Source organism: Ceratotherium simum, chromosome 28, assembly GCF_057802395.1.
Source record: "Ceratotherium simum simum isolate JZ-2026a chromosome 28, ASM5780239v1, whole genome shotgun sequence".
NCBI lineage: Eukaryota > Metazoa > Chordata > Mammalia > Perissodactyla > Rhinocerotidae > Ceratotherium > Ceratotherium simum.
Window position 1 is genome coordinate 21131432 of NC_141927.1, and position 24834 is coordinate 21156265.

The 24834-nt window shown below is 40.2% G+C and overlaps 1 protein-coding gene across 3 annotated transcripts in view; it reads right to left on the reverse strand.

Moving 5' to 3' along the window:
- SLC7A2 (solute carrier family 7 member 2) overlaps positions 1–13047 on the reverse strand; it is a 65314-nt gene extending 52267 nt beyond the window's left edge. The window contains exon 1 of one of the 3 annotated variants that reach the window (XR_015548824.1): positions 12919–12989. The gene's annotated coding sequence lies outside the window, so the exon portion shown is untranslated. Of the gene's footprint in view, positions 1–12395; positions 12629–12918 lie in introns of those variants that run through there. The other 2 variants (XM_087418444.1, XM_087418442.1) reach the window with 2 other exon arrangements.
- Positions 13048–24834: the final 11787 nt, after the last annotated feature.

Genomic DNA, 24834 nt, shown 5'->3' on the forward strand with positions numbered 1-24834 from the left:
AACTTCTAGAGTCTAAGTTGTAAATGGGAAATTTTTTCAAAGGAGAAAGCTGTTGTTTAGGCTTTGTAAAGCCCCACATTTAGTGCCTTGTAGCAGTAAGTCTTTATAAAATGGTTATTATCCTTGAAAAAGCTGGTCTAAAATATATTCTGCCAGTAAATGTTTTTTAAGTGTAATAATTCTTTTAATAAACACATAATGTTTAATGCTTTAGAGACAGATTATAATATTTGAATACAAATCTAATTCATTGAATTCTATCCTGTGAATAATTTTACAATAACAAATGTAATAACAGGATTTCAAAAAGCACTAACTCTATTAGTCTAACCAAATCAACTGAGCCCTTCATAGCTCCATTCAAAAGCTACTCAGCAAAGCAATGACTAAATGTGGTAACTAATAGAGAGGCTGACATCTCGAGAAAACACAACACTGGCCCTTTTCTAGAGTAACTACAAAGTGCCTTCCACGCCAAGTTAACGTGATGCTGGAAAGGGCTGAGGATGCAGATTTTTCTAAAATGTTACAGAATTACGTGCCCTATATTCATTGTTTGTTTTGTTTATACACTCTGAAAAGGTTGCCAATTATCCTCAAGTTCGCATTGAGAGTCAGGATTGAGGGAAAGGGAGTGCAGGAAGAGAATGAGAGGAGGACAGCAAGGACACTGCTCTTGTGCCACAAAGTAGATGCTGACGTGCAGTTTCCCCAACACTAGCGTGCTCCCCAAAGCCTTTGCCAAGTGCATGTCGTGAGGATCTTCAAGGCTGACCTTATCCAAAGGAGAAAATACAACCTACGTGCCAAGGACAGCAGATAGTTAAGGGAGACATCCAGAGTGTGGTCCACAAAAGATCTCAGCCTTGGCAGCTGGGTGTCTGGTGAATGCTGGGCTCAGGTTTAACTAGAGTTAGCTCATTCACGCTTCCAACCAGAAGAAGAAAAATGAAAAAGAGAAGAGGAGGAAGAGGAAGGAAGAGGAAAGAGGAAGGGCAGGGGGAGGAGGAAGGAGGAGAAGAAAACCTGGAGCCTGCTGTAAATGCTCCTTCAATTATAAACTGAACTATCTTAAACAGCCACCAGCTACCACTGCCCCCAGCAACATCCCAGCTACATATGAGGGTCTCTAACATCGGTGAGTGACATCATACCTGGTGTGGTCAGAAGAGATGTCAAGAAGATCTTGGTGGGAAAACCTAGGGAATAATAGACGAGAATGGGCTACTTGCTAGTTTTCTTCTGGAGCAAGAAAGGAGCTTAAGGGATCTTCTGATGCTCTAAGCTTCTCTTTTCCTAAGCACTAAAATAAACAGTTAAGCAAAAATCAACATTGAGTATTGGGGATTAAGAAATTAAGGAGAAAATGCTGACTGTTTTCTACAGTTACAGATACTCTCAACATTCTATTGCTTTTAAATATGGAAATACTGTCATTTATGTTACCAGCGAGGAAATTTTGACTTTTCTGCAGATATGTCTGCACATGTACGATCTCCAGCTCATGCTTACATAACACACACACCTATGAGGAATGATCAGGCATGGTTCTGCTTAAAATGAAATGCATAGGCTTCTTCTTCTGAGCCTAGAATCTAATGATTTATTACAACTAGCAATGCTGTACATGTCTTTAAAGACATGGAAAATTCAATTCAGGAAATATTTTCAGTAGAAGTTCTGTCAAAGTGAACACTAGAGAAAAATTACTTTCTCTGCCTTAAAACATTATTCTACATACATCATTTTGTTGGGGGCAAAGAAAAAGAATAAAGATTCCTTCATTCTTTGTTCCTCCTTTTATTTCATTCAATAGAAATTATACTTAATTCAATAAAATGAGCACTTTTCTTCCAGTTCTTGAAAAGAGCTTGAATTCTGATTCATGCATACAAATTTACAAGTGAAATTATATAGTTCAATTTTACCGATTCCCCTAGTCTAATATGTAACGCATTAAAATTATACATGATGAAGTAAAGGCCCATTCTTAAAACAGAAGTCTTTCAATTACCTTTGGTACCAACATCTACAGCTAGTGTCTGCACTCATCACTAGTCCATTTCCCTCCACTTCAATGTATCATCCTGCCTGCCTTATGCCACCATCACTTCCACCTTTCGCCACCACACACAAGAGTTAACCACAGATTAACTGGTGTTAATGAACAGGCTGGTGATGGTCAATCAACAGAAAGTCAAATATTAGATAGCAACCATACTGAATACTTTCAAAATTGAGATTAATGATGTGGGTTCTCAAGGCCGTAAGATTTAAAATCCTTATAAAAATTAATTTACCACTATTTCAATGTAATTCAACGACATAAACAGTGCCTTCAGCTTTCAAAGTCACTGGAACAATTCATCAGTTTTAGAATTAGTCAGGACATACAACATACCTAGAGTTAGCAATGCAGTAAGAATAGAAAAATACTCTAAATCATTTACAAGAATAACTTCTAAAGTGACAACGCCAGGTTGTTTGTCCTTCACAGTTTTTTTGTATTCTGTAGCAAAAAAAGACCAGAATAATGTAAATATGCTATTCATTATTCAGAAAGTTCATGATCCATCTCAGTGAGATAAAATGCACTACCAACACAAATTTTATGCAAAGTCTGCTCTTTTTTTGTTTGGTTCACTGAACTAAGTGCAAACCATCTGTTACCTATGATAATCTGAAAAAGTAAAAATTCTAACAGCATTTTTTTAAGATAGAAAAATAGCACTCCAAACAGAACTTACTTGTTTAAAAGCATCACTTAGGCAGTTTAAATCCTAATGACTTTAGATGGCTTAGAACCCATATTTAAAGTCTTTTTATTTTTAGGTTAAGATCACATTTTTCCATTTTTTTGGTAAAAGCATGACATTTAAAAAAATAGTTCACATCATAAGAATGTCACTATACTAAAATGTCTTATTCAAATGTTAATTTCCAAGAAATTTTTAAATCTAAAAACTTTTGAGTTAAAATTGTATTTTGATCCCCACTTATAAAATTCCTACCACATAAGTAGTGTATTCTAGTGATTATGATTTGTTTTCACCAAAGCAGACTGGCCTGATATTAATCAGTGCTTTTGCTAAGCCAAAATGCTTGAAGTCTTCACTCTGCCCCTAGCTGTCTGACCTCAGATGAATTACATTTCTTAAGATGTTTCTTAACCTATAAAAAGAGCTCTAAAATGTCATTCTCAGGAGCTTAGTTCCCTTCCAAATCTGTATAGCAGTGTGCTTGGCATAAAAATAGTGCCAGGAACTCAGAAACTGTCCAGGGCCAGGGAGGCTGGAGATGAACACCTCCAAAGCTTCAGAAATTGCCCACAAGACAGTTTTCAATGTTTTTATTGAGTTTAGAGTTTGGAATACAAAACCAGCTATCACAACAGTGTCTCACAAGTTTTATGGTGGTAGAAGCAAATTTCCAGGATACTGAGCCTTATTCATGTGCTGTCATCTACTGAAAAAGTGATTTTGTTTTTTGGTGAGGAAGATCAGCCCTGAGCTAACATCCATGCTAATCCTCCTCTCTTTGCTGAGGAAGACCGGCTCTGAGCTAACATCTATTGCCAATCCTCCTCCTTTTTTCTCCCCAAAGCCCCAGTAGGTAGTTGTATGTCATAGCTGCACATCCCTCTAGTTGCTGTATGTGGGACGCCGCCTCAGCATGGCTGGAGAAGCAGTCTGTCAGTGTGTGCCCGGGATCCGAACCCGGGCCGCCAGTAGCGGAGCTCCAGCACTTAACCGGTAAGCCACGGGGCCGGCCCCAGTGATTTTGTTTTACAAGTGAAATTCTCATTTTCAGGAGAGATTAAAACAGGCACCAGCCCAGGATATGTTTTCAAAGCTCCAGTACTACAAATTTTATCAACACTCACTATGGTTTCTCAATGGCGTGTAACTGTGCTTCGTGCTATTTTCTACGTGAGTCCTGCACACACAAGTCCTACTCCACCTACACAACCACTATGTCACAAGCGCAATGCACTGAAGAGGACTTTTTGCAAAACATCACAAATCTTAACCACTTATAAAGCAAGTTTTGCAAAAGATAAAATTCTTCCCTTTGCCTGTTATTCATTAGGCACATTATTAAACAAATATGACAAGTAAAAGGAAAGGGTTTCAGTCAGCTATTTTACACTAGAAACCGACAAGCCTCTGTGGTGATGCTTATGTTGCTCTTTAGTCAGACCTCTATTTCTATTAAACTGTACGTTGATTAAATTCCAGAGATTTCTACAAGATGATCCACATCAGACTGACACTGAGCCATAAGACTGGATTTCTAATGTCACTCTAAAGATGCTCCAAAATTATAGTGTGTGTGTGAGGAAGATCAGCCCTGTGCTACCATCTGCCAATCCTCCTCTTTTTGCTGAGGAAGACTGGCCCTGGGCTAACATCCGTGCCCATCTTCCTCCACTTTATATGGGACGTCGCCACAGCATGGCTTGACAAGTGGTGCGTCAGTGCACGCCCAGGATCCGAACTGGCGAACCCTGGGCCGCTGCAGCGGAGCGTGCGCACTTAACCACTTGCGCCACCAGGCCAGCCCCCAAAATGCTCCAATTTTAAATGAAGAGGGCATTGACTATTCTTATCCATTTTTTTTTTCTTCCCAATTGTACATAATTTACAACTATCCAATTAAAATAATCTCAGCTAAATTTAGAATCAAATTTATTTCCATAGGTAGACAGAGAAATCTGTGAATTTGAGAACTTGGAGGAAAGAAAGGAGGCCAGGCTGGAGACAACTGAAGTCCAAAGTGTTCCTTTGAGGGCAGGGAACTGCTTCCACCATGGCACAAATGAGAACAGGCATCATTGTGTTATTGTCATAGCTCTTTAATTCAGAGCCGCCCACGGCCACACCTACCTCTGAGCCAGTTCTCAAGCTCCTCCTTGGAGACCACGAGCAGTCTTACATCAGTGAAAGGAAAGGATGTATGCCCAAGAAGGACCCATCCTGCCCGAAAGGGTTCTCTCCCAAGATATTTTCCCAGGAGCTGAAATGGCTTCTGAACTGCAGGATTCTTATCCTGGGCTCCTGAAACCCTAGGTGCATATTAGTTCAAATTCTTGAACTCCCAGAAGTCTTACACAAAATTATTGGGGCGGAGGCATTTTACACGTATACATGTGGCTCTTCTTTCTTCCACTGAAGTATAAATGTAATCAGAATAGAAGGAATATTAAAAGCAGCAGTAGATCCTTCTCCATTTACCAAAGAACTGTAAGTACCATGAGTTCAAATACAGTTGATCAAAATTGTATGAAACTTGTCCTGAAGCCTTTCATTAGAAGAAACAGTAAATCAAAGTAATGTTTTCTTTTCCAATCTGAATCTCTTTAGTTCTCCTGCTTGATTCATTTATCTAATCTTTTAAGAGTTGCACAGGTAAATTTCAGAGACTGCTCAAACAGCATGGCCCTCAAGTTGTAAACATCAACATGATTTTACTAAAAATATGACCTTTTACTTCTCCTCCAAATATGTTAATGTAAATTCATTATATAGATTAAAAAGCCAAAGAGAAGAGGATTTGGTAGGAAAGCAACTGAATACCATGAAGCTCCATCGAGACTAAACTGTGATCCACAGGAGCATCTCATTCACCACCTGGCACATCCTCACTTGGCAGAGCAGGTGCTCCAGACTCACTCCAAGCTGAGACTCACTCAAAAACTCAGCAGTGCCATTTTATTTCAAGGTGATGAAAAAAATGAACTCTCAGTAGGTTTTAGACTTAGATAAAGTTTGTTACTCCTTCATAAAAGTCCAGATCAATGCAAAATGTCAAACACAAAAATTGAAACAGCAATTTCACTTTGTTTGATTAATCATGGCCAATTTGACTTCATTTTCTTGCATAGGCTGCCTTGGGACAAAGGGAAATTCCTAATGTGGCCCAGACACTCTAGAATGTTAATGAGCCCTCAGGATGGAGAGTCAAAGGTCACTCCACACTCCTTCAAGGTGTCACAAAAATGTCTCCCAAACAATTGCTCAAATTACAGCAGAATCAAAGAAACCACTTAAAACTTGTTGCTGGAGTCAAATACAAATATAAAATTGTGTTATTTAATATGATCATTAAGGCAGATAAAAGGTCTATATAGAATAGCCTGAATTTTTTGAATACAGGCTTTTCCCAGAGGAATTCATATCCAAGTTGATACAAACTATCAAGAAATGCTCATTTGAATTTTTATGAGGACAAGTACCTAAGCAAGTTGCAAACATCCTGTGGACTTGAGCTCCATGCAAAAATAATAAGTACCCTCTGCTTTGAAGAGACCAGGAACATTACAGAAGTGAGTATGAAGTGAATTTCAGGAGGAAAAAACATCACTATCTAAAGAAAGCTGTCGTTCTGAAGGAAAAGGGAAAATTTCATTCAATACAGATGTTCTCTACTTGAAGGAAAAACACAAAGAAGACATTTATAAAAATTTTATTTACTAATTTATTTAGGGGAAATTTATTTAAAATTTTACTTAGCCATATATTATTTTAAAATAATCATACAATGAATATCCATCTAACACCCAACCCAAGAATCTAAAATGAATGGTATTTATTGGCCATACATGAACTAATAATGACATGACGACAGTGTATTGCAAATGAAGAATTATGACTAATGGAATTTTGAGCATCTGAGTTTCATTAAACAAAAACCTTGTGATTTTTGCCTAGTAGAAATGGACTCACCCCAAGATTCCTTTAAATAAAGATTCGCCTAGTAGACTGAAGATGTAACTCAATTTCCTGTCCCCCTACTTCCACCACCTCTCAGGAACAATTATCCGATTTTTTTAAAAAAGGTATATTCACAAGAACCTGAAACCTGGTAGGTGAAGCAATGGGACCCAGCTCCACGTCTTCACGGAAACCTTCCTTGTACAATAGAAGAGCTATGTCAGACAGGAATTGAAGACTACAGCAAATATATATTTCCGGTTATATAATTTCTTTTAAAACATTTTGTTCATCTACTAGGCCAACGGTAGGATACCAAACTGAACGTGTTTCCTTCTAACAAAAGAACTCTTCCCTCTCTAACATGGAATAGACAAGTATCTCTTCAGCTATCAGCAGTCTTTTATCAGTCCTTTGTCCACTCCTAGCTGAAAGCCAAGACTGGAACCAACACCAAGCTGAGGATGGGGACTGCTTTCCTGGTCTTCAGAGGCACTCCTGTGGGAGAAGCAATACTGGGAGGGAAGTCTGAAGGCCTCTTGTAATCTTTCCATTCTGGACAAGGTCATTTATGGGTTTTAAACTCATTAAGTTTGTATAAATGTACCAAGCTTGTCTAATGTAACAACTCAACTGTCAGAGTGAGAAATTAAGATAATCTCATGTTCTTAATTTGACTGCACTTTCAGAATGACTTTATTCTTCAAGATTTCCATCTAAAATATAATCTTAATGTGTTTTAAGTCTCCTCTAAGACCTTTCAGAATAATTTGAATTTCCAGTTAAACATCACAATTTTCTAGAGGCCGGAGTAATCAATAATAGACAATTTTGCCAAATTATGAATAAGTATTATTGCTCTCCCAAACGCAAATTTTGGTGAATAACCACTCAGCCAGTACTCAAGTCTAAGTGACCCAAGTTTTACCAAAGAGCAAGTAGAGGAGGAGGAAGAGCAGTGGTTTTAACAGCAAAATAATAATAGTAACCGTGATGGTGATGGTAACACCTATAACTGATGGAGCATTTAGTTAAATAAGCGTTAAATAACACAACACTCATTTTAAAAAAAGAAAAGTTTAGAATGGATTGTCATCTCTCCTCCTGAACCTTCAGCTCTTTGTGTCACTCAAATGGCAGCTTTATCATTCTCTTCCCATTGTATGTGTACTTGTTAACACTCCTTCACTGGGTGGTCAATGCCCAGAATAGGAACCAAGTTATTTATTCTTTGCTTCTCTAAAGACTCTGTATCTGGGCCATAGATATATACAACACATATTCATCCAAAATAGATTAACTGCTGATCATGGAAACTCCAAAGAGAATATCTCATAGGATATTCTTAGAATCAAAGTTACAAAAGTCATATTTCCTACTCCAAGGGAATCCCAATGTATCAAAACAGTATTCGGTAATTTGGTTGCACATACAATTGCTAAGTACTATAAATTTTGCATATTAGTGTGGTAAATTTTGCATATTAGTTTCACAAAAATCAAATCCAGTTGTTTCCACCAAATGGATACCTCCTTGTAGAAACCAAATAGCATGAATAGGGGGCGGGGAGGAAAATAACCCACATGCTTTGGGAAAGTACACTTTGCATGTGTTACCGAGATGACTTCCCACCCCCACCACTCAAATATATTTCAAGTTCTAGAGATTTTAGTGTGATTTTTAAAAGTAGAAATTGAACTGCATTCTAAAAATCTGCCCCAAGTTCACATTAAGAGTAAACAAATAAGGCTGAAGATGCAAAGACACCCCATTTTCCTTATGGTTCAATATACAATAACTTAATTCCACTAGTGACAATCATCATCATTATCATTTACCAAGACGACGGCTAGATCCCTAGAGCCAAGGCAAGAAAAGACCCTAACCAACCAACCTTCATCTTCTAATCAGGATCAAGGTATCAACTCACATAACATCTTTCAGTCTACACGGGAGTAAAATAAATAAAAAGTGAGCTTTAAGGTTTATTACTTGACTTTTGGAAGAGACAAGCATCTGTTTTTAAGTGGAACAGATCCACTTATCTTAAAATCCGACCAAAAAAAAAAAGAAAGGGAAAAAGTCAAAGTATAAAATGACAGCATCTTAATTATAGCATCATTCAGCAGCCTGGTGACATCAAGCTTTATTGACTGTGACCAGCAGGTCTCCACTGGAAGGAAGTGGGCTTTGCTGGTGTAAACAACATTGTGTTGGGTATAGTTGTATGAAGACTTAGGGAGCTTTGATGAAGCCAGAGTAGGTTAGGGAAAGAAAAGAATTTTCCCCACAACTGTGAGAAAAACTAGCAAGAATCAACAAGGGACATAAAAATTCTTTGTTGTGTATTGTTCACAAAATATTCCAAAAATGAATACAACATACTCATGGCTCTTTTTTTTTTAACTCCTGGAAGAAAGGTTATGAAATGTTCTCACGTCATCCACCTCATTGCCGAATCCCAAATTAGGCTCAATTTCTGAAGAGAGGTGCAGCACTAGAATGGGTGTGCAGGTGTGGGTTTTAGTCTTCATTTTTTAATTTTTTTTTTTTTTTTGGCAGAGAGAAAGCATTAAATTAAATATATGACATTTGCAGCACTAAGTCATTACACGGGACACTCCAGCTTGATGATTTAATCTTGGATGTAAGAAACTCCAAGATTTTCAACAATGTATCATGACCACACATCTAGAAAAACAAAGAACCACAGACTTCTCTGAAGAGAGATATCCAAGGTAAAAGTCTAAACAAGAACAGAAGAGATGTGACCCACACATTCAAATCCAGCCTTTTAAACAAAACCACATTAACTCAAATCTTAAGTCAATACTAATCGTACTTACCAATGAGAAGGTTAGCTAACGGCAGCAGAGGCCATTCTCAGAAATATTTTAAGTTGAGGAGAGTCCATAAGCACGTGAAAAACAACATTATACTGCTTGCTTCCAGAGATTAACAGACAGCTATGTTTACTAAGTTGGACAAGAAAAATTAATAGGTAAATCATGCTCTCATTATCTTAACTAAGCTAGTTAGAGCTTGATCAATTAGTTAGAGCCTAGTGGAAATCAACCCCCAGTTGTTGGTTTGCTTTTGTCAATGGCATCAATAACATTTCCACAGCCACAGACCACACTTCTAAAATAATGGCAAGAAAAGCAAGTAAAAGAAGACACGAGTCCTGGCAAATTTGTTACTGCCAGGAAAACAAACACGCCAAAGCACCTGTGCTTTTGATGACGGAATATTAAGTAGCATCATCTTCATATATTAGAGAGTGTGTTCATTACTTGCTTTCTGGTGTACACAGTACTGAAGTCAACTGTTTATAGGTGTTGTTACTTTATATAAAATTACAACAAAACAAAACACTACTCTTAAAATCCATCAATGAAGGATTTCCAAAATGCAAAAATAATTGTAGGCTCCCTTCAAAATTGGAACTACACATTACTTTTGGTCGTTCAATGCGTGGTACAGAGTAGGGACTCAGTCATTTTCAATGAAGGAATATATATTTGAAAACAAATAAAACACCCTTTCTCAAACTACTGAAATCAGTCGCATTCACTCAACAATAAAGACATACTCAGTATTTGTTATATACCAGATATTGTGTTAGGCAGTAGAATGAAAAGTTATTAAAACAGAAGACAATGAAGAGAACAATTTCATTAGTATTTTTTTTTTGATCATGGCTACATCCATATGATTTTGAATATTCAGATTAAAGGTGCAGAAGTGAGTTAACCACTTAAATGTTCAAAACCACTTAGACAAGTGGTATCATGTAATTGAAATCTTAGTTAGCTGAGTTTTTCAGTATTCAGTTGGATGACAAAACATTCAAATGAGGCAGACAGTACTAAACCTGTCACCATTTAGAAATATATTCAACTGAAAATTCTGCTTTGTTCTAAATGTCTGACATCAGTAAGTAGTCTATAAGAAACCAGTCCTTAAAAATCAATGTGTTCGTATCATGCTTGGGGAAACAATAAAACAAACAGCAACCTAAGGGTTTTTTCAAGATTCTGTTCTGCAAGTTGGTCTCAAAGGGTACCAAAATAAAACCAGCAGATGGCTCTGAACACTTAAAAAAAAAAATACATATACACATAGATATGGATATATGGAGCAACAGGCAAATATAACAAAACAGAAGGAAAGACAGAAACTAGGCTAAATAGAGAAGTTACCAAAGGAAAACTATGACGGAAGGCCTATTTGAAAAAGTAGGACCAAAAAGGAAGGAATGGCCACAGATAAGGGCTCCAGATCTGGCCAGAAGAGCCAGAACAATGATAACTTAAGCAAGGATGCATGAAAAGAGAACAAAAGTGGGCCACACAGAATGGAGACTAGGCACTCCCACTCCACAAAGGTGAGGTTTGTAATGGAAAGAAACATGAACTTTAAAATTCTTCAGAGACATATGTTCCAATGACAAAAATATATGAGAATATAAGATGAATATCTCCAGAGCATTCTCAGACTTTTTAAACTCCAACAGCTACCATGTCTCCCCGCCCAGCCTCTATCCTCCTTTATAGACTCCTGACTCTAAATCCAGTGACAATGGTTAGAGACCTTGGAATCTAAAGGACTTTGCTGATGTGCTAAAGAGGCCAAAGATTCTGCAAACTGAATCCCTGCGATACAATGCAGAGTTTTACTCTGGTTTTCAAGGCCTTGGCACACCCTAAAAGATTAAAATGGTTTAAGGTAAATGACATTCCCTATCAAGACACTGTGTGGAAACCAAATGAGGGGCAAGGGAGGAAATTTGAAAAATCCTAATAAATAATATCCCAGAGTCAATCCAGAATAGCCAACTAGCACCTCTTTAGTAAAGGAAGAAATAAAAAATGCACATGTTCTTCTGCACTGAGCAATCATTTCATGTGAAGCTTTAGTGCAATTAAAAAAGGATTTAATATTACAAATAGGAAAAAGCAACCACAAGAAAGTATACAATTAGAATATTCTTACCCTGTACATCCCCTAGAAAAAGAATATAGACACAACGGTTTGCAATTTTCTAAGGAGATAATTATTAATGCTAAGGGGGAAAAGAGGCTACAGAATTTTTAGACTGGCTGGGGCAAGGACGAAAAAGTATCAAATCAGAGACCACATACACTGTAACTTCATATCCCAGGCCATCCCCCCCCCCCCCCCGCAAGATTCAGAGAGCTCTATCTGAATAAAATCTGATGATATCCCTTCATTAAAAGGATGAGTGTTTCTGTACAAATGACTAGATAAACCTTATTACCAGCCCTAAATGAGACGCCTAAACGTTTTTTTTGGCAGTTCTGCATAAATATTTGAAAGTTTGAATAGGCTGAAATTTTGGTACTATTTCCACCTCAAAAGACTTTATATGACTCTGTGGGCGTATTTTTTTTAAAACATCTTTAAGATACAATCTCGGAACACGTTACTCCATGGATTGGATATACGCGTAAATCGAAGGTGGCAAATTCTCTGCAGGAAGCGGTATCTGGGGTGCTGGGATTCGTGACTCCCTAAGCGTCAAGAATGGCATTTCAAGTTCAAGGCTGAACGCTGTATGAAATGGGCTTAAAAGAGCATAGCCCATCTCAAACGGGTTTAAAACTGCACTGTATTTTACTTTAAAATACCCCAAACAGACATCACGACGGGCCATTTTACCTGTCCTACCAGTCCCGGGCAGGTCTAGGATGTGAAAAAGCTTCCAGAGCTCCAAGACGTGTTCTGTACTTAAACCAAGAACCTCAAAGGAGCCGAAGGCGACTTCGGTGACTCCTCAGTGTGCAGACGGGAGGAGGCCCGGCTGCCCTCCCGGGGAGCGGTGCCCAGAGCCCCCTGGGACAAGAGTGGCTAAAAAGGTCCCCCGGGGAGTCGCCGTGCCAGGCCGTCTCCCAGCCTCCGCGACCCGCGCGCCCGCCGCGGAGCCCGACGCCTCGGGGCAGAGGCGACAGCACGGGGCCGCACGGGGCGAGACGCAGCTCGGAGGACGAGGGTCCGGGCGGCAGCCCCCTCCCGCAGCCTCGGGACTCGGGGGCTCAGAGTCGCCGGGGCGCGGCCTCCGGACAGCTGCGCGCAGCTGGACGCGGCGCCCGGCGCCCCCGCCCCAGCCCCTCCGCTGCGGCCCCGGCGCCCAGGCCGCCCCTCGCCTGCGCCCCTCCGCGTGGCCGGGGACTTGGCAACTTACTGGGGCAGCGCTAGGGCCACGCCGAGGGGGCGGTGGCGGGCGAGCGGCTGGAGCGTGTCGGCGCCCGCGGCTCGGGGAAGCTGGAGGAGCGGCCGCCGCCTCTGGTCCGCGGGGAGACGAGCGCCCCGGCCGCCGCGCTGCAGAAGGCGGGCTGGGCACGTGGGCGCCCCTCTGGGTAGCCGCGCAGGGGGCGGGGCGCGGGGCACGGTGGCCCCGCCCCTCCGCTCCCCGCGCTCGTCGCCCCCCACCCGAGCCCGCCTCCCGCCCGCCCATCAGGACCTCGCTGGCCAATCCTCGGGGCGTTGGCGCCCGGTCCGTGCGCTGCCAGGACCGCGGGCACATGTGGGCGTGCGCTCGCCTAGGGCTTGGCCCCGGGGCGCCCGCGGGCGGCTAGCTCCGGGGACGACGGCCTGGGAAGCCGGGCTCTGCAGGAGGGAACACTGGGCGGTCCGTGAATTCTTGCTTTCCCCGGAGGAGGACCCAACCTCAGGGGCATTTCCGAAGCTGCTTCTAAGCAGAGTTCTTCCAAGGGGGGTTTTTGTTCCGCGTTTACTTTTCCTTCTGAGCAGACTTTATACATAAAAAAATAATGGTAATAAAATATGATAATGATAACTAGAAGCCCAGATGGGTGTGCTTTGCTAAATAGTACTACATCACGTATAAAAATCACAAGAGTTTATAAAAATGTGCAGTTGCTATTTTGAAAATTCCAGTAGTGTGAATAGGTGGTCATGATTATTAGGGAGTGGGCTGTAAGAAAATGACGTTTGCTGTTTCCAAGAGAGCAAAAGCAGAAGTTACACAATCAAGGTTTCTCATACTGTGCTATTGTTTGCTTTAGGAGTCTCTGATAAGATTAAAGTCACAATGTGAAACTCTGTTAATTTTAATCCAAAAGGAGGCAAAACATTGAACTGAATAGAACAGTGAGTGTATATTATTATTTTTTTTGATAGACAGGTCTACTTTATTTTGTTTAATATTGTGGTAAACATCTCCTTATTCATCTGCTAGTAATACTATTAGCTTTGGCAAAGTGCCAGATTCATACTGATGCATTACACATATTTTTAATGTGATGTTCTAAAATCATTCTTAACTTCTTTAGGACGTGTTTCCCAAGAGAATCTGATTAAAGATTTGGGAAGGGCGGGCCGGTGGCGCAGGCAGTTAAGTGCCCGGCTCGGATGGGGCGGCTGGGGTTCGCGGGTTAGGATCCCAGGAGTGCACCAAGGCACTGCTTGGCAAGCCATGCTGTGGCAGCGTCCCACATAAAGTAGAGGAAGATGGGCGCGGATGTTAGCCCGGCACGGATGTTAGCCCAGGGCCAGTCTTCCTCAGCAAATAAAAGAGGATGATTGGCAGATGTTAGCACAGGGCTAATCTCCTCACAAAAAAGGAAAAAAAAAAAAAAAGATTTGATGCTTCACTCCAGAAAATGGTACATGCAGAGAATCTCAGAGACTATTTCGGAAGTTCCTCCACCTCGTGAAGCCATCTATAGACCCCATTAAAGAAATGGGAGTCTAAATAGCAACGTGGCTGCAGGATATTATCTGCTCCAGGAAATGTCCTAAGTAATAGAGACTCTGTCAATATAAACTTATTTTTACAGTATAAAAGAGATCCCTTATGCAAATAATCATTAATGATGTTGAGGGAAATGATATGTGTTGACTCTGACACCAGATTCACCCCGCCTGCAGGGCCAGGAGGCATTGCACAAGGGTGACAAGACTCAAGATTCAAGAGATTTTGTCTAATTTCTAAGGGTGAGAGATCTGATTGAAAATTTTTTCACCTAGTTTAAAAAAAAATAGAGGTTGCTATTTTTAAATTTAAGAGATTATTCCCTCACTTTCTTTTGTGTGTGTGTGAGGAAGACTAGCCCTGAGCTAACTTCTGCTGCCAATCCTCCTCTTTTTGCTGAGGAAGATTGGCCCTGGGCTAACATCCGTACCTATCTTCCTTAACTTTATATGTGGGATGCTGCCACAGCATGGCTTGATGAGCGGTGCGTATTCATAGGTCTGTGCCTAGGATCCAAACCTGCAAACCCCAGGCCACCGAAGTGGAGCTGGCAAACTTAACCACTACGCCACTGGGCTGACCCCTCCCCCACATATTTTTATTTAAACACTCTGAAGGGACAGTCTGTTTAGGTTGCAGCACAATGATTTGGGATAAACTAATCCATTTGACATTTAGAAACTGCCAATTTGGTATTCTGACTAATGTTTGAGTTTATCTAGTAATCTGATCATCTGATTTGGTTGAGACAAGAACACATTGTGTCCATGTGTGTGAATAATAAAAGCTATTTCATCTCTAAGCGAAAATGAGTAAGTCTTTTCTAACAAGCATGATGTTTGGTGAATATCTTGACACGCTAGAGTCTTTGACTTATATAATTCTTTTCCTGTTCGAAATTATTGATTAACCGTGAATCCCATATCTCATTTTTGGTTATTTCTCAACTTTTAAAATGTGTTTAGAAGTAGAAAGAATAGAATGTCCATAGATCTAGTATGAGTCTCTAAGATGGACTATGAGAGACAAGGGAAATTAGAATAGAACATTAACAAAATATTTGAAATGGATTATGCTATTTTGACTTCATCTTCATGTGCGTTTCCTTTTGTGCTACTCTCTTCCTGCTACTCAGAATGGAATTTGCATCTTCTTCCTAGTTGAGTAATGGTTTCACCCACCATCTTCTACCTCACCATGTCTGGAGTACTGCAGTCACCTTTCACTTTCAGCTGTCAAGCTTCCTCCTTAGGAATGAAACAGAAAATCCAACTTAGTCATTTTCAGCAGAATGAGTAGTCTAGGTGGTTGTCTTCCAAAGATTTCAGAAACATTTGTGCATGTCTGAACTCCTAAAGTTTTATGAAATTGCAGGGAATTTCAAGGGACTTTTGTAGCTGAATAAATTCCACACCCTGTACTCCTGCACTTGCCAAATACAACCCACAGTAAATCTCATGTCCATGAAGAAGGAATTTACTTTAACTACCAAGACTGAATGAGATGATTCTTATTAGTTCTAATTTTGACTCCATTATCCCCAAGCTATTTCAGCAAACACAAAGCTAAAATCCCCCAATTTTTTTCAAATGCTTGGATCTGGGATATTGATGCTTGTGATATAATTGAATCAGCTTGAGAGAGAAAAAGGATTGAATCAGAGTTCAGGCTTTTGAGGGCTTTCAGACCACTGTTGTTCTCCACAACCCTTTCAAAAATGTGTAAAAAATTAAAGGCAACTTTCCACTGGGCACACCCCATATTTGCCCATCCCTAAGGTAAGCAATAAAATATTGAAAAAATGGTTGGCAAAAAATACTAGTCCTTATAATGACAAATTATCTTTTAAATTTTTCTTTTTTTGCTTATCTTTTAACTAAGACCAAATAACGGTTTTGCAATGGGTTTCAGTCCTGCACTGCTCTCCCTGTGAATTTCCCTGCATCCTGTCACTTGGCTTGTTTCTTTACATTGGCCATTAATCAAGAATCGCCCAGAACTCCACCCGCTCTGTGTTGGGTTGTTTCCTTCTGCCAGGATTCCTGCTGGGACTGTATCTGCTGGAAAAAGGCAGCTTTCTCAATCCAAACATCTTCAGTCAGCCTGCTGCTCCAAGGATTGAAAACTGGGGGTTTAGAAGAGAGCTCAGCTAATGTAAATCCTTCTCTTTTTTCCTTCAGCCTTGGCAGATTCTCATTGCTCCCAAGATTGCTTCCTGACCATGTCCCATGGACTTTTCTCAGTTCTGGTCAGCCTCAAGTTCTCTCCTGCTTTCTATCCTTTTCTGTTTTGAAATTGTCTTCCCCCTTGGCTTCCATAATCTCTTCGTTTTCCTCCAACCGTCCTTATAACTTTTTGTCCTGCTTGCTAACGATAGAACTCTTAAGATTAAATTCTTCAATCATTCTTATCTCCATTCACCTTCATAATCCTAGTTGTTATCCATTCCTAAGGCTCAACCAACCAACTTGATGGCATCAATCCCAAAGCTACTTTGCCGTTACTTTCATCCTTGCTCCAAATTGTGTCTCTGGTGAGAAGAACTTGCCAGCACCTGAAATTATATGGTTGAAAACAAATCCATCTCTTTCTTAGCCTGGTATCTCTCTCCAACTTCCTTACTATTCTCCTGGTACTCGAGGCTTAATACCTTAAGTTATTATTTGCTCTTTTCTCTCCTTTCCTTTTTTATGTTCCATCAGTTACAAAGTTCTGCTACGGTTCCTTCATTTATTCTTTATCACAGAAACACCCTTTTCTCTTGATTCTATGAGTTTACTTCCCTAATCTCTATCCTCCTCATGTTAAGGCAAGTCATCGAAGTCTTCTAAAAAACTCGTGATATCTTCTCATTGATTATAGAATCAAACTAAACTCCTATCATGCAAAGTCTCCATCTACTGCTTCAGTACATTTTCTCAGTTTATCATTTAGTCCTGTGCTATCCAATATGGTAGCCACTAGCCACATGTGGCTCTTGAGCACTTGATTTGTGGCTAGGTAGTATTGAGATGTGCTGAAGAGTAAAATATGCAATGAATTTCAAAGATTGAGTACAATTAAAATTATGCAAAAATGCCTCATTAATTTTTTCACATTCATTACGTGTTGAAATAATGCTTGGGATATATTGGGCTAAGTAATATATATTAGAATTATTTTCACCTGATTCTTTTGACTTCAACATGACTGCTAGAAAATTTTAAATTACAAATGCGGCCCACCTTCTGTTTCCATTGGACGGCACTGCTTTAGACAATCAACAAGTCTGTTCTGGGCTAGGCACTATGCAACAGATCGCAAGCAATTTTAAAAAGGGAAAGAATAATCCAGCCTCAGCCTACCCCTCACAACGCAGCTGGGGAGATAAGACATTTAAAGTTAGTTATTGATACAACCAGAAAGCAGACACCAAATGACTGAAGAAGATTAGCCCTGTGGAAGCTTAAAGAGAAGAGGTAGGTGGTCAGAGATGCCTTTTCCGAAGAAGTAGAGTTTCAAAAGATCCTTGAAGGATAGATAGTATTTCTTTTCTGCAGCTGTGGAAGACAGAGAAAGGCATTCTGGGACAGAGGAGGTGGGAAAGCACTGAGCAGGCTTGGGGTAAAACATATAGATCAGTTTGTCTGGAGTGAGTGCCATGCCCTGATAGGGACTGGGGTCTACACATCTCCTGTACTTCTATACACTCAATCACCTCCAGACTGACTTCTTGCCTGCTTTTCATCCATCTCTGTCCCATTGCTGTCTTCTAGACTTCACCATACTCAGGACCTGAAGCTAGACAATAAAGGTACATGCATGTTGCCAGCCAGATCGTTGTCCTGCTTCTGACCAAGTTTCCAGAAAGCATGCTTCAAATGTATGCTCCTGGACAATGGCACTGCATGGTGCTTTTACTGAGGAAACATTCTCCTGAACTGGGTAAACCCTTGAATGGGCAGTCCAACCCACGTAAAAAACAGAACTCAGTGTTTATTTAAATTGCCACCTACCAAGGTTGACCAACCATTCTGATTTGCCCAGTTTTAGCACTAGAAGTCCCATGCCCCAGGAAACCCTTCGATCCCACAGAAATTGAGATAGTTGGTTTACCTTACCTACTCTGCCATGTTCTGGGCTCTGCCCTTGTTTTTCATTTCTAGTCACTGGCCTCCTGCTAATTTGATTTCTATGACAAAATGACAGACAGTATAATTATGTTTAAAAGGAATGTGGCCACCACAGTACTGACTTGACAACGTTTTTTCTTAGCCTTGGTTTCATGATGTCCTGGGCGATGGTGGGGGGGTGGGTCACAATTGTTCATAGTAAATTCGTTCATCTTCCATTTTAAAAATATGTCACTGGATACTGTCAGGAGGAAGGGTGTCATACACTCAGTCAAATAAAAGAGGAAGACTTCAGTTCCAAAAAGTGGGAATAGAAGTCCTACGTGCAAGTAGACTTATGTTTTCATTGGAACCTAATCGTCTCTGTCAGTTCTCTGTCACCTCCTCCTGACACCCCTCCCTGGCCCCTTTGAAGCTGTGCTTTTCTTGTGAATCACAGTCTCATTCTCAAGGGCTGTTAGCTAAGGGGCAGCATCAAAATGAAGTGAAAACTCCTAGATGAGAAATTCAGAGAAGTCGGTTAACCTGGCAGTAGAAGGGTTACATGATTAAGAAGCCACCAAGTTCCAGAGGAATGAAGCCGTGATGGTGAAAGGATGGGTGGTAGCTTCGAACTGTTAAGATATTGAACTAAAACCTTTCAGATCATATCATCTACACCACAGATTGGTAAAGCTAGCTATAGTTGAATCACCCTCCCAAAAGTTCTAGCACAAGTCTGAAAAAAATACCTAAATTCCAATTTCCGTTTAGCAACAACTTCTTGCACAGTGCTGTGAATTCCAAGTTGCAAAACTTGGGTCTCAAAATACTCTTGTGGAAAATGTTACGGTCTAGCACCTTCCAGGCTTCTCTGTAGCCTCATCAAAAAATTAAATTCTTTGAGATCAAACAATGAAAAGTAAATTAACCTCTGGTGTTGGAGGGAAGGGAGAGGGACGGTTGGTTCGTTGCTCAGCGTGACTTTGATGTCTTTACTGTCTGGCTTAGGCTCACAAGATCCAACCCTTATAAAGCTTTATGAGTTGTTAATGTGTGCTCAAGACCTCAGGGAATGAGTGCTTCAGAGAGTGTATTTTAAAAGTTCCCACCTGTTTTTCTCTTATATTTGGATGGGCATGAATTGATGCCTCTCAGCAAATTAAGCAGTCTTTTTTTTTTTTCTTCTGTGTACTACACAGACAGGCAAAGTCTGTTTTAACGATGAGCAGTCTGGTCCACCTCGCTTCTTCATAACAAGTCAACGCTGGCTTACTCAGTCATGGGGAGAACATCTGGGGTTCTTGCTCAATTACTCAGAAGCCACAGAATCTGCTGGAACTCATGTGGCTTATTCCCCAGTCTTGAATCTCAAATCAGACCACACTGTTCAGGGCAACTGTGCATTTTCTCCAGAGGCTTCAGAGGAAACTTGCCCTTTTGTGCTTTTCCATAGAACTGAAGAGAGAGCTCTTATAGCCAGGCTAAACCTGAGTTTAGCCTGGCCTAATCTGGAAGGCACTCCAGTTCTGCTTAGGTTTTCAATGTGATTTTTCCAAAAATTTAATTCTGAGGAAGAGATCATGAAATAAAAAGATATGATTGTATACAGATGTGCAGTAAAAAGCTCAAATTAATCCTACCAGTTGCTAACTTAACTAAATGTATGATTTTGAGCAAAAAGTGGTCAATTGCACTTTCTTTCTTGTGAAATGGGGATAATAATACTTCTCCAACAGATTGTGAGAGATACTCAAGTAAGCAAAAAGACAAGTACAAGTTAAATCGCTAACCATTGCATCAGTTCATATTCTCATCAGTCTCAAATTCAGTTCCAAATACAATTTAAAGTTAAAAATCTAACTCTTAATTGTCAGGTTATAGATGTAAATCGTGTAATATAGCATTATTTTAACATCACATTGAAACAAATAAACTAAGCTTTTAAAAAACTGACCCTTTTAAAACGTATTGGTTTGTCCAAGTGGTCCTTCAACAGCAGTTCCACCTTTGGTGGAACCAAAGATGGAACCATAGGTCAGCAGAAGTGATTGCCAGAGTGTGACCCGTGATCCACTAATTGGCCAAAAGGACTTTAGCATGCTAGTCATGCTGCTTCCCCTTCTTCTGGCGCTGTGTCAACCTTCTTTCTAGCTTTCTTAGTTCAGGGAACCTTAGTGCAAACAATAACTGGCAGAAGAAAAATATCAGAGGGGAGAAAAATCTTGAAATTACAACATTTTTTTTTTTTGGTGAGGAAGACCAGCCCTGAGCTAACATCCATGCTAATCCTCCTCTTTTTGCTGAGGAAGACTGGCTCTGAGCTAACATCTATTGCCAATCATCCTCCTTTTTTTCCCCAAAGCCCCAGTAGATAGTTGTATGTCACAGTTGCACATCCTTCTAGTTGCTGTATGTGGGACGCGGCCTCAGCATGGCCGGAGAAGCGGTGCGTTGGTGCACGCCCGGGATCCAAACCCGGGCCGCCAGTAGCAGAGCGCATGCACTTAACCGCTAAGCCACGGGGCCAGCCCAACAACATTTTAACTTTAAATTCTCAATCATGTCACAGCCTATTTAGGTATGTGATGATTATTAAAAGTATACAAAAATATGCTCACATTTGTTATTAAATGCATCTAAGGATGGGTCTCAGGAAAATCTACCAGGCCCCCTGTTCTAAGGCTGCAATCTCAGCTCCCAGTGAGGCCGGTAGGTAACACCAAAATTTGAATCTAGTTGGGTATCAGACAATAGCGAGGTGGGGGAGGGAGGCTATGGAATTGAGAAAGCATTCAGTTACGAAAATTGAACACCACTGAGCCAGATAGGCACTACACAAAGGCTGAACTAGGCCTCAGGGCTGCAAATTTTCAACATCTGCTCTAAAGGTTGTTCAGGTAATCATGCAGTCAATTGAAATCATATATTAAAACTATTTTTTAAACCCCATTCGCTACAGGCTTAGTGGATATTTAATTTTCTGTACCATTCTAGTGTGGTATTCCCTTTAAGGTACTGTTTTACAGTCTTGTGCCACATGATGACGTTTTGGTCAATGATGGACCACATATACAACAGTCATCCCGTAAGATTAGTAACTGTATGGCCTAAGTATGTAGTAGGCTATACCATCTGGTTTGTGTAAGTACACTGTATGATGTTCGAACAATGAAAAAATTGCCTAACAACGCATTTCTCAGAATATATCCTTGTCGTTAAGCCACATACGACAGTATTTGTTGTTTTTTAAACAAATACAAAGTTTAGTATAAATTTCTTTCAAAAAGTTACATAAGCATATTTCCCATGAGAAACTCTACTTGTTGGTGTGGGAAACTATACAAAGGAATTTATTAGCAATAAGATTGTGCATGATCATCAGAACAGCAAAGTAATCTTTTTTAACTGAGTGCATATTCTAATCCTCCTGTATGAATTATGTGAATAAAATCTTTGAAGTATTGTTGAGGAAGTCATCTTGGCTAAATTGAATCTGACAGTGCCCCTTTATCTAGTTCCAATGTGATTAGACTTTGAGGCGCATATAGAATCATAGAGAATACTGGTTTAAAATATGATTCAATGAGTACATTTTAGCATTGGATAAAGCAACTCAGGACAATGAAAACTGCATCGAATAAAAGTAGCTTCAACAACCACAGTTTAACATTTCCTTTTGGGGGGGAGGGGATTGAATTGATAGGTTGTTTCACATCATTTTATATTTAAGAAAGTTTGGCAGTAATATCTAAGGGGGTAGACATTCATTTTACAGTTGTATGTTGTAGACCTGTAAGGTCTAGCCAGTTGTGCCCTGCGTGATCCCAGTCATGTGGACCACAATGTGAAAGGCATCCCTGGGTTACACAGAGTACAATGTACACAGCCTTTAAAGCAGCATCACTGAGGATTCAAGGGTTAAATAAGCTGTTCCACATAGATACAATTCTCAAAGAACAGAAATTTGTCCATTTAATTACCCATATTTAAAAAGCCTATGTTTACGTATGTATTTGTAAATAAGCATTTAAAATGGATATTTAAAATTAGTCTACAATTTCCCAGACCCTTAAAGAGACTATGCAGAAGAAATTTTCTTGTACCTTTGGGTCATGATTATGAACATGCAAATAATTAGAACACTGTTTTGTAATGTATATGAATAACTCCAGTGGTTATTCAAGTGTGCATGGCTAGCGACAACTTGAATGGTGTTCTTAACGTGTTATTGACATGCCTTTAAAGCAAAGACAATTTTCAAGGACCCTACGTTAGTTTGGGTTTTCCTGGAAACAAACACTGAGACAGGGATTTGAATGCAAGAAATTTATTTGGGAGGAATAAGGGAATAGGGAATTAAGACGGGGAAGGGAAAGAAGCTGATAAAAGTGTGTATCAAGGGAAGTACCACGTTCATGAGTGGAGCTTAAGCCTTTGGGAAACCATGTGGATGATGTGTCTCAGAATCATCTCACTGAGCAAGAGGGAAATGGGGTATTTATACATCAATTCCATCAACTTTGGACCAGGGCTTCTCCTGAGGGCTGTTAACTCCCCCAGAGCATGGGCAAACACACTTTAATGGCCAGAGAAAGCCTCTACAAAGGGATGCAAGACGTGGTCTTCCCTGTCCTCATTATGTAGTAGCAACACTATATCCTCATATTAACCAGGGCTTCTTTCTTTGCTGATTGATCATCTGGAATAAGAAGCTGAAAATGACAAGGGAGAAAGTGCAACTTAAGGTTCATTGGAACCCTTACTCTGTACTTTATAAAAGGATCCCTCTCCCTCCCAGAAACCAGGACCTTTGGCCCAGCATAGACAAAGGTTGTGGGGATGGGAAGCACAAATTCCTCAAGTCATTCCCTTACCCGTATACTGTCATGTGTCGCTTAACAATGGGGGATATGTTCTGAGAAATGTATCGTTAGGCGATTTCGTCATGTGAACATCCTAGAGTACACGTACAAAAACCTAGATAGTATAGCCTACTACACACCTAGGCTGTGTGGTACCAATCTTACGGGACCGCCATGGTATATGCGGTCCAGTGTTGACCAAAACCTCATTATGTGGCGCCTGACTGTATTTTAAATATGGACACTGTGGCAGGCTAACTTGTTAAATTAAATTAAAATGGGGTATGACGGGGACAACAGCCCCTGCATCCTACCATTCTGCCCAAGACGCAGTATTGCTCTTGATTTATTAAAATGGCTGATGGGGGCCTTTTCAGGGAACTTCCATTTGGCCTTTCTTAATATACGACTTACTCTGCAGATCAAATAACCAGTGTGAGGCAAGGTTTTGCCAGTTCAAATTATAGTCATTTTGATTATGCCCTTGGGCAACACAGAAATTTCTACTTGGTGGTTCCATAGATCCACCGGACCTATTGTGAGATGGACTTGGACCAGGACTCCAGACTCCATTTATCATCTAGCCTCTGTACACCCCCACTCTAAAAGTGGGTCGTGATGTCGGCTTCGGTCCACTGGCATGAGTGTCCTGCATCTAACAAGTACAGCTTAACTCAGCTGAGGAATTGTAGGAAACAGTGTAGAGCATGTGCCTCAAAGTTATCTCACCCACAGGGAGAGGGAGCCGAGGGATTTGCACACCAACTCCCCTCAGTCACAGGTTGAATGCTGCTCCCAGGAGGGTTAATTCTCAGCATATCTGGCCTGCCATGTGCTCAGGCACAGCAGGCTCTGGCGGCAAGAATTCAGTGCCTTAACTGCATGCATTGGCAGTGAAGTTGGCACTCTGTGCAGAACTGCAACAGCAACAGCCCAGGACACTGACATTACTGCTCCTTCTGTAGCTTTTTATTTCTATTTGTTTGACTTTATTTTATTGGATTTCTTACACAGCTCATGAACATAAAACTAATTATTAACTCCTTTGTTCAAGGACTTAAACAAACCTAGAAAGTTTGTCTAAGTAGTCTTAGAAAACTACCCAAATTGTAAATTAAAAGCAAAGAACCAATAAAATTCAAATTAACAACATTAATTCAATATGAGAGATGATATTTTGCTAAAACTAAAATGCCACGTGAAATACGAACTGCTAAGATTTTTGAATCAGTCTTTTATTTCATACGAAGATTCAACTTTTTCGACCATTTTTCTCTTTTTTTTTTTAACTACTCAAGGACTTTCATTTTTATAGTGATCTATAAAATCATTTGCCTTCATTTGGCTTGAATGCGTTATTTATATAGTAAGCCATTCTCTTTTCTTTTATTCTTAAGATCCAGCAATTAAGGTAATATTATAATGTA